This window comes from Muntiacus reevesi, chromosome 1 (genome assembly GCF_963930625.1).
Source record: "Muntiacus reevesi chromosome 1, mMunRee1.1, whole genome shotgun sequence".
Taxonomy (NCBI): domain Eukaryota; kingdom Metazoa; phylum Chordata; class Mammalia; order Artiodactyla; family Cervidae; genus Muntiacus; species Muntiacus reevesi.
This window is the reverse complement of record NC_089249.1, coordinates 73631006-73644227: the sequence shown is the minus strand read 5'-3', so window position 1 is coordinate 73644227 and position 13222 is coordinate 73631006. Positions and strand designations below refer to the sequence as shown.

Genomic DNA, 13222 nt, shown 5'->3' with positions numbered 1-13222 from the left:
CACCACCAGGGCCAGGGTAGATGTCAGAGGCAGAGGACAGGAGGCCACTGCAGTTTCAGCCTCAAGGCTCACACCTTCCACCAAGTTGCGTTCAGGTACAAATCACTGCTCACACCCTCCTGGGAATCTGCGCAACTTGGCCCTGCTGAGGGACCCAAGATCTGGGACCAATTCCCCTGGGGAAACACATGACCCACCTCAGACTGTGGCCACTTGCTACAGATCTCAGCCACAGTGGGCACTCCCCACATCCCATACTGCGTCTGACATACCTCTCCCTCTTCCCAGTCCAACTGAGTAAGTGAGCCTTAATAAGCTGCTACTTTTGCCCCGTTGTGTCTGGGGAGGGAACAGACACCAGGGTCTCAGTTGCATCTGACTCTTTACAACCCCATGGACTGCAGCACACCAGGCCTCCCTGTCCATCACCAACTCCCAGAGTTTACTCAAACTCATTTCCATTGAGTCAGTGATGTCATCCAATCACCTTATCCTCTGTCATCCCCTTTTCCTCCTACCATCAATCCTTCCCAGCATTAGGGTCTTTCCAAATGAGTCAGTTCTTTGCATCAGGTGGCCAAAATATTGGAGTTTCAGCTTCAACATCAGTCCTTCCAATGAATATTCAAGATTCATTTCCTTTCGTATTGACTGGTTGGATATCTTTGCAGTCCAAGGGACTCTCAAGAGTCTTCTCAACACCACAGTTCAAAAGCATCAATTCTTCGGTGCTCAGATTTCTTTATAGTCCAACTCTCACATCCATACATGACCACTTGAAAAACCATAGCCTTGACTAGATGGAGGTTTTTTGGCAAAGTAATGTCTCTGCTTTTTAATATGCTGTCTAGGTTGGTCATAACATTTTCCAAGGAGTAAGCATCTTTTAATTTCATGGTTGCAATCACCATCTGCAGTGATTTTGGAGCCCAAAAAAATAAAGTCAGCCACAGTTTCCACTGTTTCCCCACATATTTGCCATGAAGTGATGGGACTGGATCCCATGATCTTAGTTTCCTGAATGTTGAACTTTAAGCCAACTTTTTCACTCTCCTTTCACTTTCATCAAGAGACTCTTTAGTTCTTCTTCACTTTCTGCCATAAGGGTGGTGTTATCTGCATATCTGAAGTTATTGGTGTTTCTCCTGACAATCTTGATTCAGCTTGTGCTTCATTCAGCCCAACGTTTCTCATGATGTACTCTGCATATAAGTTAAATAAGCAGGGTGACAATATACAACCTTGACATACTCTTTTACCGATTTGGAACCAGTCTGTTGTTTCATGTCCAGTTCTGACTGTTGCTTCCTCACCTGCATACAGGTTTCTCAAGAGGCAGGTCACGTGGTCTGGTATTCCCATCTCTTTCAGAGTTTTACACAACTTGTGGTGATCTACACAGTCAAAGGCATAGTCAACAAAGCAGAGAGAGATGTTTTTCTGGAACTCTCTTGCTTTCTTGATGACCCAGAATATGTTGGAAATTTGATCTATGGTTCCTCTGCCTTTTCTAAAACCAGCTTGAACACCTAGAATTTCATGGTTCATGTATTGTTGAAGCCTGGCTTGGAGAATTTTGAGCATTACCTTACTAGCGTGTGAGATGAGTGCAATTGTGTGGCAGTTTAAGCATTCTTTGATATTGCCTTTCTTTGGGATTGGAATGAAAACTGACCTTTTCCAGTCCTGTGGCCACTGTTGAGTTTTCCAAATTTGCTGGCATATTGAGTACAGCACTTTCACAGCATCACCTTTCAGGATTTGAAATAGCTCGACTGAAATTCCATCACCTCCACTAGCTTTGGTTGTAGTGATGCTTCCTAAAACCCACTTGACTTCACTTTCCAGGATGTCTGGCCCTAGGTAAGTGATCACACCATTGTGATTACCTGGGTCATGAAGATCTTTTTTGCACAGTTCTGTGTATTCCTGCCACCTCTTCTTAATATCTTCTGCTTCTGTTAGGTCCATACCATTTCTGTCTTTCTTGAGCCCATCTTTGCATGAAATGTTCCCTTGGTATCTCTAATTTTCTTGAAGAGATCTCTAGTCTTTCCCATTCTGTTGTTTTCCTCTATTTCTTTGCATTGATCGCTGAGGAAGGCTTTCTTATCTCTCCTGGCTATTCTTTGGAACTCTGCATTCAAATGGGAATATCTTTCCTTTTCTCCTTTCCTGTTTGCTTCTCTTCTTTTCACAGTTATTTGTAAGGCCTCCTCAGACAACCATTTTGATTGTTTGCATTTCTTTTTCTTGCAGATGGTCTTGATCCCTGTCTCCTGTACAATGTCACTAACCTCCATCCACAGTTCATCAGGCACTCTGTCTATCAGATCTAGTCCCTTAAATCTAGATTTAAGAGGACAGGGCCAAAACCAAAGCTGAGCACCAGAGGTTGTGTGATCAAGGAAGAGGAAGGGAAATTATGCCTGCAGCCACAGGTGTAGTGGATTAAATATCCACAATTAGCTGGAGACTGTGGACTTTGGGGGCAATTATGGGATTTGGAAGCAAGTACAAGATGGAATTAAGCCAGATGTGAGTCTGAACTGACTCCACAGTGCCCACAGCATGTCCAGAGACCATCTCCCTAGAAATATTGGAGGACTTCCTGAGTAGGCAGACTGGCTGATGCTCACCGTGTGGTGAGGACAACAGAAGACTGAGGAGGACATTACTACTATCACTCTTTATATACATATATATATGTGTGTATATTTCTTTTTTTTCCCTTTTTTTTTTCTATCTCTTTCTGTGCTATGTAACTTGTGGAGTCTTGGGTCTATAGTAAGGGTTTGGGCCTGAGCCCCTGAGGTGGAAGACCAGAGTATAGGACTTTGGATCACCAGAGAACTTCTGACCCCATGGAACATTAATCAGTGAGAAGTCTCTTAAAGGTCTCCATTTCAGCCCTAAGACCAAGCCCCACCCAAAGGCTAGCAAGTTTGGCGTCAAATGCCTCATACCAAATCATCAGTTAAACAAGAATACAACATTGCCCATTAGCAGCAGGCTGTCCAAGGCCATGCCAAACCAAAGAAACCTAAAAAAACAAACCACTGAACATGGCACTGCCCTCCAGAGAGACGAGGCCCAGCTGCACTCACCAGGACAGACACCAGTCTCTCCAAGAGGAAACTCTCTCAAGGTACAGAGGCATCCCCACCCACTGCAGCAGACTTCACAAACAAGAGGAACATGACCTTGCAACCAGCAGAAAGGAGAGGGCAAATACAATAAATCAAACAAGTTGAAGAGAGAGAGAAACATGCAGCAGATGAAGGAATATTGTAAAAACCCATAAGACCAAATGAACAAAGAAACAGGCAATCTACCTAAAAAAAGAATTCAGAGTAATGGTAGTAAAGATAATCCAAAATCTTCCAAATAAAATGGAGGCACAGATAAATAGAAGAGGCACAGATTGAGAAGATACAAAAAATGCTTAACAAAGATCTCGAAGAAATAATGAATAGACAATCAGCAATGAGCTACACAATAACTGAGATTAAAAAGGCACTCAAGGGAGCCAAAAAAATAACCAAAATAGAAGAACAGATAAGTGAACTGGAAGATAGAATGGTGGCAATAACTGAAGTCGAGCAGAATAAAGAAAAAAGAAATGAGGACAGCCTCATAAAACTCTGGGACAACATTAACCACACCAACATTTGAATTACAGGGGTCCTAGAAGAAGAGAACATGAAAAAGAAAGAGTATGAAAAAAAATTTGAGTTTATAGTTGAAAACTTCCCAAACATGGGAAAGTAAATAGCTGCCCAAGTCCAGGAAGCCCAGAATCCCATACACGATAAACGCAAAGAGAAGCACATCAAGATATGTATTAATCAAACTAACAAAAATTAAACACAAAGAAAAAAATATTAAAAGTAGCAAAGGAAAAGCAACAGATAACATATATGGGGATTTCCATAAGGCTACCAGCTGATCTTTCAACAGAAACTCTACAGGCCAGAAGGGAGTAGCAGGATATTCTTAAAATGATGAAAGGAAAAATATCAATGATCAAGATTACTCTACCCAGCAAAGCTATCATTCAGATTCGATGGAGAAATCAAAAGTTTTACAGATAAGCAAAGTTAAGACAACTCAGAACCACTAAATCAGCTTTACAATAGATGCTCAAGGAACTTCTCTAGACAAGAAACACAAGAGAAAGAAAAGACTTACAAAAGCAAGGTAAAAAAAAAAAAAAAAAAAAACCTAAAGTAAACGATGGTAGTAGGATCATAGATATCAATAATTAGTGTAAATGTAAATGAACCAATTGCTCCAACCAAACTGGCTGAATTGACACAAAAACAAGGTTCCTATATATACAAGAGACCCACTTCAAACCTAGGGACACATACAGACTGAAAGTGAGGGATGGAAAACAGTATTCCACGAAAATGGAAAAAGTGAGGGTGGCAATACTCATATCAGATAAAATAGGCTTTAACATAAAGATCATTACAAGAGACAGGAAGGACACTACATTATGATCAAGGGATCAATCCAAGAAGAAAATATAATAATTATATACAAATACAACATAGGAGCACCTCAGTATATAAGGGAAATGCTAATAACTATAAAATGGGAAATTGACAGTAACACAGTAATAGCAGGGGACTTTTAACTCTCCACTCACCAACAGACAGATCATCCAGGCAGAAAATTTATGAAGAGATACAAGCTTTAAATGATACACTGGACCCTAATAGATAAGACATTTCATCCAAAAACATTAGTTTTCACTTTTTTTCTCAAGTGCACACAGAACATTATCCAGGATAGATAATACCTCGGGTCACAAATCAAGCCTTGATAAATTAAAAAAAATAAAACTGCATTAAGCAATTTTTCTGACCACAACGCCATTAGATATCAACTACAAGGGGTAAAAAAATAAACAAAAAAAAAAAAAATACCTGTAAACAACACAAACACATAGAGGCTAAACAAAATGTTTCTGAACAACCAAGAGGTCACTGGGAAATCAAAGAGGAAATGAAAAAATACCTAGAAACAAATAATGATGAAAACTTTATAACTCAAAACCAATGGGATGCAACAAAAGCAGTGCTAAGAGGGAAGCTTACAACAATACAAGCCTACAAAAAACAAGAAAAACATTAAATAAACAACCTAACCATACACTTAAATCAACTAGGAAAAGAAGAACAAAAAATCCAAAGTTAGTAGAAGGAAATAAATCATAAAGCTCAGAGCAGAAATAAGTGAAAAAGAAATGAGGGAGACAATAGCAAAGATCAACAAAAACTAAAAGCTAGTCCTTTGAGAAGATTTAAAAAATTGACAAACCACTAGCCTGGCTCATCAAGAAAATAAGGGGGAAGGCTCAAATCAGTAAAATTAAAAATGAAAAAGTGGAAGTTGCAACAGACAATGCAGACATGCAAAGGATCATAAGAAACTGCTGTGAGCAACTATACACCAATAAAATGGACAACCTGACAGAAATGGACAAATTCCTTGAAAAGTAAAACCTTCCAGATTGAACCAGGAAGAAATAGAAAATATTAACAGACCCATGAGCACTGAAATTGAAACCATGATCAAAAATCTTTCAATAAACTAAAGCCCAGGGACAGATGGCTTCATAAGTGAGTTCTACCAAGCACCTAGAGAAGAGCTAATATGTAACCTGCTCAAGCTCTAGCAGAAAATTGCAAAGGAAGGAAACACCCCACTCATTCTACAAGGTTACCATTACTCTGACACAAAAACAAGACAAAGATACCACCAAAAAAGAAAATTATAGGCCAATATCAGTGATGAACAGAGATGCAAATATCCCCAACAAAATTCTAGCAAAGAGAATCCAAAAAGGCATTAAAAGGATCATACAACATGATTAAGTGGGGTTTATCCCAGGGATGCAAGGATTCTTCAATATACACAAATCAATGTGATGCATCATATTAACAAACTGAAAGTTAAAAACCATATGATCATCTCAATAGATGTAGAGAAAGCTTTTCAACAAAATTCAATATCCATTTATGATAAAAGCTCTCCAGAAAGTAGGCATAGAAGGAACCTATCCCAACATAATAAAGGCTGTATATGACAAACCCACAGCAAATATTATTCTCAATGGTGAAAAACTAAAATTATTTCCTCTAAGATCAGGACAAGACAAGGATACCCCCTCTCACAACCATTATTCAACATAGTTTTGGAAGTCTTAGCCACGGTAATGAGAGAAGAAAAAGAAATAAAAAGAATCCAGATTGGAAAAGGAGTAAAACTCTCATTGTTGCCGAAGACATGATACTATACATTCAAGCATGTGTGCTAAGTCGTTATAGTTGAATCCAACTCTTAAGTGACCCTGTGAACTGTAGCCCACGTGGCTTCTCTGCCCATGGGATTTTCCAGCCAAGAATATTGAAGTGGGTTGTCATGCCCTTCCCCAGGGGATCTTCCCAACCCAGGGATTGAATCTGTGTCTCTTACATCTCCTGCATTGGCAAGCAGACTCTTTACCACTAGCAACACATGGGAAGCCTGATGCTATACATAGGAAACTCTAAAGATGCCACCAAAAAGCTACTAGAGCTAATCAATGAATATAGTAAAATTACAGGATATAAAATTAACACACAGAAATCCCTTGCATTCCTATATACTAACCAAAAAAAAAAAAAATCAGAAAGAGAAATGAAGGAAACAATTCCATTCACCTTTGCAACAAAAAGGATAAAATACAATAGGAATGAACCACCTAAAGAGACAAAAGACCTGTATGCAAAAAACTATAACACACTGATGAAAGAAATCAAAGATGACACAAACAGATGAATATTCTTAAATTGGAAGAATCAATGTTGTGAAAATGATTATACTACCCAAAGCAATCTACAGATTCAATCCAATCCGTATCAAACTACCAAAGGTATTTTTCACAGAATAGAACAAAAAACTTGTTGAAGCTAGAACACTTTTTAACACCATTTGTTGTTATTTTTTAGTCTCTAAGTCATGTCTGACTTTTTGCGACCCCAAAAAGAGCAGCACACCAGACTTCCCTGTCTTTCACTATCTCCCAGAAATTGCTCAAGCTCTAACTCTTCACTTGAGTCAGTTCTAGTGAGATGGATGAACCTAGAGCCTATTATACAGAGTGAATGAAGTAAGTTAGAAACAGAAAAACAAATATTGTTATGTTAATGCATATATATGGAATCTAGAAAGATGGTACTGATTAAATTATTTGCAAGGAAGGAATGAAAACACAGATGTAGAGAATAGACTTGTGGACATAGAGGGGTAACAGAAGTGGGACAAATGGAGAAAGTAGCATCAACATATACACTACCATGTGTAAAGTAGATAGCTGGTGAGAACTTGCTAAGTAACACAAGGAGCCCAGCGTGGCACTCTGTGATCACCTAGAGGGTGGGGCTGTGGGAGGAGGGAGGCTCAAGAAGGAAGAGATATACATACAGTTATGACTGATTCACCTTGTTGTATGGCAGAAACCAACACAAAATTGTAAAGCAATTTTCCTCCAATTAAAAAATAAATTAAAAAAAAACTCTCAAAGTTAGTACAGTACAGAAATCTGTTGCATTTCTATACACTAGCAATGAACTATCACAAACAGAAATTAAGAAAACAACCCCATTTACAATCACATCAAAAAGAACAAAATATCTAGGAATAAATTTGACTAAAGAAATAAAAGACCTCTTTTTGGAAAACTACAAAACACTGATGAAAGAAATTGAAGACAACACAATCAGATGGAAAAATATGGATTTAAAGAATTAATATTATTAAAGTCACTTTTATACCCAAGGCACCATAGAGATCCAGTGCAATCCCAATCAAATTACCAATGGCATTTTTCACAGAACTAGAACAAAAAAACTCAAAAACTTGTATGGAAACACAAGAGGCCTCAAATAGCCAAAATAATTTAAAGAAAGAAGAACAATCCTGGAGGTACAACACTCCCTGATATGAAAGTATATTACAAAGTTACACTAATCAAAACAGTAGAGTGATGGAACAAAAACATATACCTAGATCAATGGAATAAAACAGATTCCAGAAATGAATCCACACTTTAAGGGTAATTAATCTGATAAAAGTGGCAAGAATTACAATGCATAAAAGAGTCTCAACAAGTGGTGTTGAGAAAAGTAGACAGCTATGTGAAAAAAATCAAACAGGTCTACTTTCTGACACCATGTACACAAATAAATTCAAAATGAATTAAAGATTTAAATGGAAGACTTAAAAGCATAAAACTTCTAGAAAAAAACTAGCACCATACTCCTTGACAGCAGTCTTCACTACAGTTTTTTGGATATATCTTTTCAGGTTAGGGAAACAAAAATTAAAATAAAAAGATAGGATTTCATCAAACTCAAAATCTTTTGCACAGCAAAGGGAACTATCAACAAAACCACAAGGCCACCTACTGAATGGGAGACTTTATTTGTAAACAATATATCTGATAATGGGTTGATATCCAAAATATACAATAATTCATACAACTCAACATCAAACAAGCAAGCAACACAGCTGAAAAATCAGTAGAGGGACTGAAGGAATATCTTTCTGAGGAAAACATACAGATGGCCAACAGGCTCGTGAAAAGTTGTTTAACATTATTAATCACCAGGGAAATGCAGTCAAAATTACAGTGAGATATCATCTCACACCTGTCAGAATAGTTATTATGTCAAACAGTGACAAATAACAAGTCTTCATGAGGACGCAGAGAAAGGAGAACCCTTGTGCACTGTTGGTGGAAATGTAAATTGGTGTATCCACTATGGAAAACAGCATGGAGATTTGCAAAAAATAAAGAATAAAACTACCATATGACCCAGAAATACCACTCCTGAGTGCCTACCCAAGCAAAATAAAAATACTATTAGAAAACATATACACACCCCAATGTTCATGGCAGAACTATTTGCAATAACCAAAATACAGAAACAACCTAAATGCCCATCAGTGGATGAATAGATAAAGAAGACATGGCAAATATATATGATGGGTTATTACTCAGTCATTTAAAAAAAATGCAATCTTGCTATGTACAACATGGATGGACCTAGAGGATATTATTCTAAGTGAAATAAGCCAGACAGAAAAAGACAAATAAAAAAAATTTTTTAAGATAAAAGAAAGAAAAAGACAAATATTTTATGATTTCATGTGATGTACACTTTAAAAAAATCAAATGAACAAATATACCAAAAACAAACAATTACAGGTACAGAGAACAAACAGGTATTCTCCAGAGGCAGGGTATAGCAGAAGCAAAGAAATAAGTGAGAGAGATTAACATGTGCAAACTTCCAGTTGCAAAATAAATGAGTCATGTGTAGGGAATGTACATACCGTACATAATATAGTAAAATGTACAGTGTAGGGAATATAATCAATAAGAATGTAATATGGTGAGAAGTATGTATGGTGACAATCATAGCTAGACTTCCGGTGATTGGTTTGAAATGTATAGAAATATCGTTTAGAAAGATGGTACTGATGATCCTACATGTGGGACAGCAACGGAGATACAGATGTAAAGAGCAAATTTTGGACTCAGTGGGAGAAGATGTGTTTGGGATAACTTGAGACAATAGCACTGAAACATGTACATTATCATATGTAAAATAGATGGCCACTGCAAGTTTGATGCATGAAGCAGGGCACCCAATGCTCTGGGACAACCCAGAGGGACAGGGTGGGGAGGGAAGTGGGAGCGGGTTTCAGGATTCGGGGGACACATGTATACTTGTGGCCGATTCAGGTTGATGTATGGCAAAAAAAAAAATCACAATATTGTAAAGTAATTATTCTCCAATTTAAATAAATAAATTTAAAATAAAAAAAGAAATATCAAATCACTATGTCGTGTTATAGCAACCAACACAATTTCTTAGGTCAGTTGTACTGCAAAAACAAACAAACTCATAGCAAAAAATGGTAAACCAGTAATCAGGGTGTGGTGGGGGGAAGGGGAATTGAATGAAGGTAGGCAAAAGCTACAAACTTCAAAGCTATAGGATAAATAAGTACTAGGGATGTAATGTACAACATGATAAATATAGTTACGACTGTTGCATGTTATATATGAAAGTTATTGTGAGAGTAAACTGAGTTCTCATCACAAGAAAAAAAAAATTTTGTACATCTTTAATTTTGCACCTATAAGAGATGATGGATGCTCACTAAAGTTATTGTGCGTATTATTTCATGGTGGTGTATGTAAATTATGGCTCAAAAAAACTGGAAGAAAAATAATAAAATGCAGACTTTAGTCGCTTCTCCCCAAATAATAAATTAGATTCAATAATTATATAGCATTTTCTGAATTTTCCAGATTGGAATTTCACAACATGTCTAGTCCCAGGGGTATTAGACAAAGTATTGCTAATCTGCCTTGAGGGAAAAATAATTTTTTAGGGTAGGATTTTTAATCTAGTCAAAATGATACTTAAATATGAGGACTTCAATAACTATTTTCCTGTATTCAAGCCTTAGTAGTTTTGACAGATGGATCACATGGAGACATCTATTGGAAGTAACTAGTCAATAAAAGGGTAATATGTAAGGAAGATGGAGCTTCCCAGGGAGCTCAATGGTAAAGGATCTGCCTGCCAATGCAGGAGATGCAAGAGACACAGGTTTGATTCCTGGGTCAGAAAGATCCCCTGGAGAAGGGAATGACTACCCAATCCAGTATACTTGCCTGTAAAATTCCATGGACAGAGGAGCCTGGTTGATGTTAGTCCACAGGATCACAAAAAGTCATAACTGAGCAACTGAGCATACACACCACATATAAGGAAGTCAAGAAAAACTGTAAGCTGAAAGGTAAATAAAAGTGAAAACTTAACCTGATTAGGTGTGTCTATGTCTTAAAATTAATAAAGCTCAGTCTGAAGAAAAAGAAGGAGGAAGTATATCAACATGGTGGAGGGAGGGAGGAAAGACAAAGAATATGATAGTACACTAACATATTTGTCTTAAACATTAAGTAAGATAGGGGTATGAGTAAAAAGCAAAACCAAAATTACTAACTCCTCCCCCTCAAAAAAAGATCAAGAAAGGAGAATATAGAAGTATCATAAATTGAAATGAATAGAAGAAACAAGATAATATGTGTTAACTGTCAGCATAGACACAAAGAATATAACTGGTTAAACTCAAGCGAGAACTTGGTCAACTTGGATTTAGGAAATCTGCCAATATATTTTTAACAGACCATTTGATGGTGGAAAAATAAAAGAAAAATATTTTATCATAAAATATGTTAAAGAGTACCTAAATATGGAAAGAGTACCTAAAATATGGAAAGAGTACCTAAAAGAAAAGCAGTTTATCTATGTAGTCTAGCTTTAAACAGATCTGAAATAAAAAAGTATCATCAGAGCACAACACAATGACAAAAGGTACAACTCCTAGGGAGATACAACAGTTTTAATTGTCTATTTACCTACTAAAAGTAAATATAATAGTACGATTAAGATTGTTTATCTAACATACAGAAGATTCTGAAATGAATATTTAAAAAATCTTATATTCTAGTAAGAAAAAAAAAATAAAAATCTTACATTCTAGTCAAGCACATATAAAATATTGCATCAGGTCATTCAAAAAGTCTTTAAACAATTCTAAAAGTAGACAATAGAAATCTGCTTGTAATTGCCTCTCCCTGCATCTCTCCTATGCTGTGCCGCCAAAAAAAAAAAAATGTTATTAATTTTCAGAAAAGCAGAAAATTCTAAAAGAGAGAGAAATAACAACTCTGGCAGCAGGTATAGAATGAAGTCTGAAAGAAAAATTAACTGTCTTAAGGCAGGTAAAGAAGCCATGTTTTGTATAACTACATTTGTGGAATTGAAACTTCTCTTCTCTGTGGGTGTGTGTTTTCAAAGATTAGGATAATATCACACAATATAGTTTTATATCTGGTTCTATTTTTTACTCAATATTTTTTATGATATTTTATCATTCCCCTATCTGGACTTTTACCCAGGCCCCCACCATAGCCACTAAGTTTCCTGTGCATCTTTTAGGGAAGGAAAGCAAATACTGTCTCTAAATATAACTCATGCTGATAGTTCCCTGGGGAATACATTTTAATATCTTCTATTGTCAAAATGCATCTCCCTTTGTTCAAGCTTCAGTTATGGTGGAATGAAATGTCTATTATTTGTCTAGGCAGTAAATGTTTAGAACCAAGTTACTGCTATTTTCAGTTTTCTGAATATAGTTGATACCAAGCCATTCCCGCCAAATCCTTCCAACCTCCCCTTGTCCTTTTGAGGTTACCAACCAGATACCCACAGCTCTCAACAAGAATTCCTAACTCATCTTACCTCAGCGGAGATGTCTTCCACAGTAGTCCAGATCTTGAGGTTTTCTTTAGAAATATAAGAATCACTGTTTATTTTAAGTAGGATGATAAATCAGTAAAGCTCTCAGAGACTGAACTGCAGAATTGTGTAATCTCCTGAAGGGCAGCGGGAAAAGAAGTATTTTGAAAGATAACAGGGAAAAAGGGAACTGACTAGTCAAAACCCTTGATTTAGTGCTGGCTACCTTGTACTGTACTTTCCCAGAGAGAGGGATGTTATGAAACAGTATTGAGACTCCTCCCACCAATGTTCTTAGCTTTCGATTTCCTCAGTCAGAGAAAACAATTTATTTCCTGTAAATATCTTACTCAAAAAAAAAAAAAAAAAAAAAGGTTATGGCAAGGTTACACTCAAATTTGCTTTTAATTATAAATGTTGGCAGATGAAGAGTTCCAAGATTAGAACTTTCTTATCCAGAAGACTTACATGTGGGTCATTAAAAATCTATATTCACTTGAATGACTCTCACATATAAGAGAGGTAAGGTGAGTCATCTGGCTACTTACGCTTATTTCCTGTTGGTGCAGCAGGGGCAAGAGAAGAAGTTGGAAGATCCATCTTTCTACTTTCTTCTTTTTTTTGTCTGAAACTCCTGGGAGTGATTTTTCTATAAGTTATCTATTGGTTTAAATAGGACCTGAAACATTCACCCTTATCTCACTCATCTCACATACTAGCAAAGTAATGCTCAAAATTCTCCAAGCCAAGTTTCAACAGTACATGAACAGTGAACTTCCAGATGTTCAAGCTGGTTTTAGAAAAGGCAGAGGAACCAGAGATCAAATTGTGAACACCCACTGGATCAT

General features: G+C 36.8%; 1 protein-coding gene across 1 annotated transcript in view; it reads right to left on the bottom strand.

Annotated features, from left to right (window-relative positions):
* MNDA (myeloid cell nuclear differentiation antigen) overlaps positions 1-12610 on the bottom strand; it is a 41476-nt gene extending 28866 nt beyond the window's left edge. Inside the window, exon 1 of the mRNA XM_065925719.1 lies at positions 12378-12610. The gene's annotated coding sequence lies outside the window, so the exon portion shown is untranslated. The remainder of the gene's footprint in view (positions 1-12377) is intronic.
* Between the last annotated feature and the right edge of the window lie 612 nt (positions 12611-13222).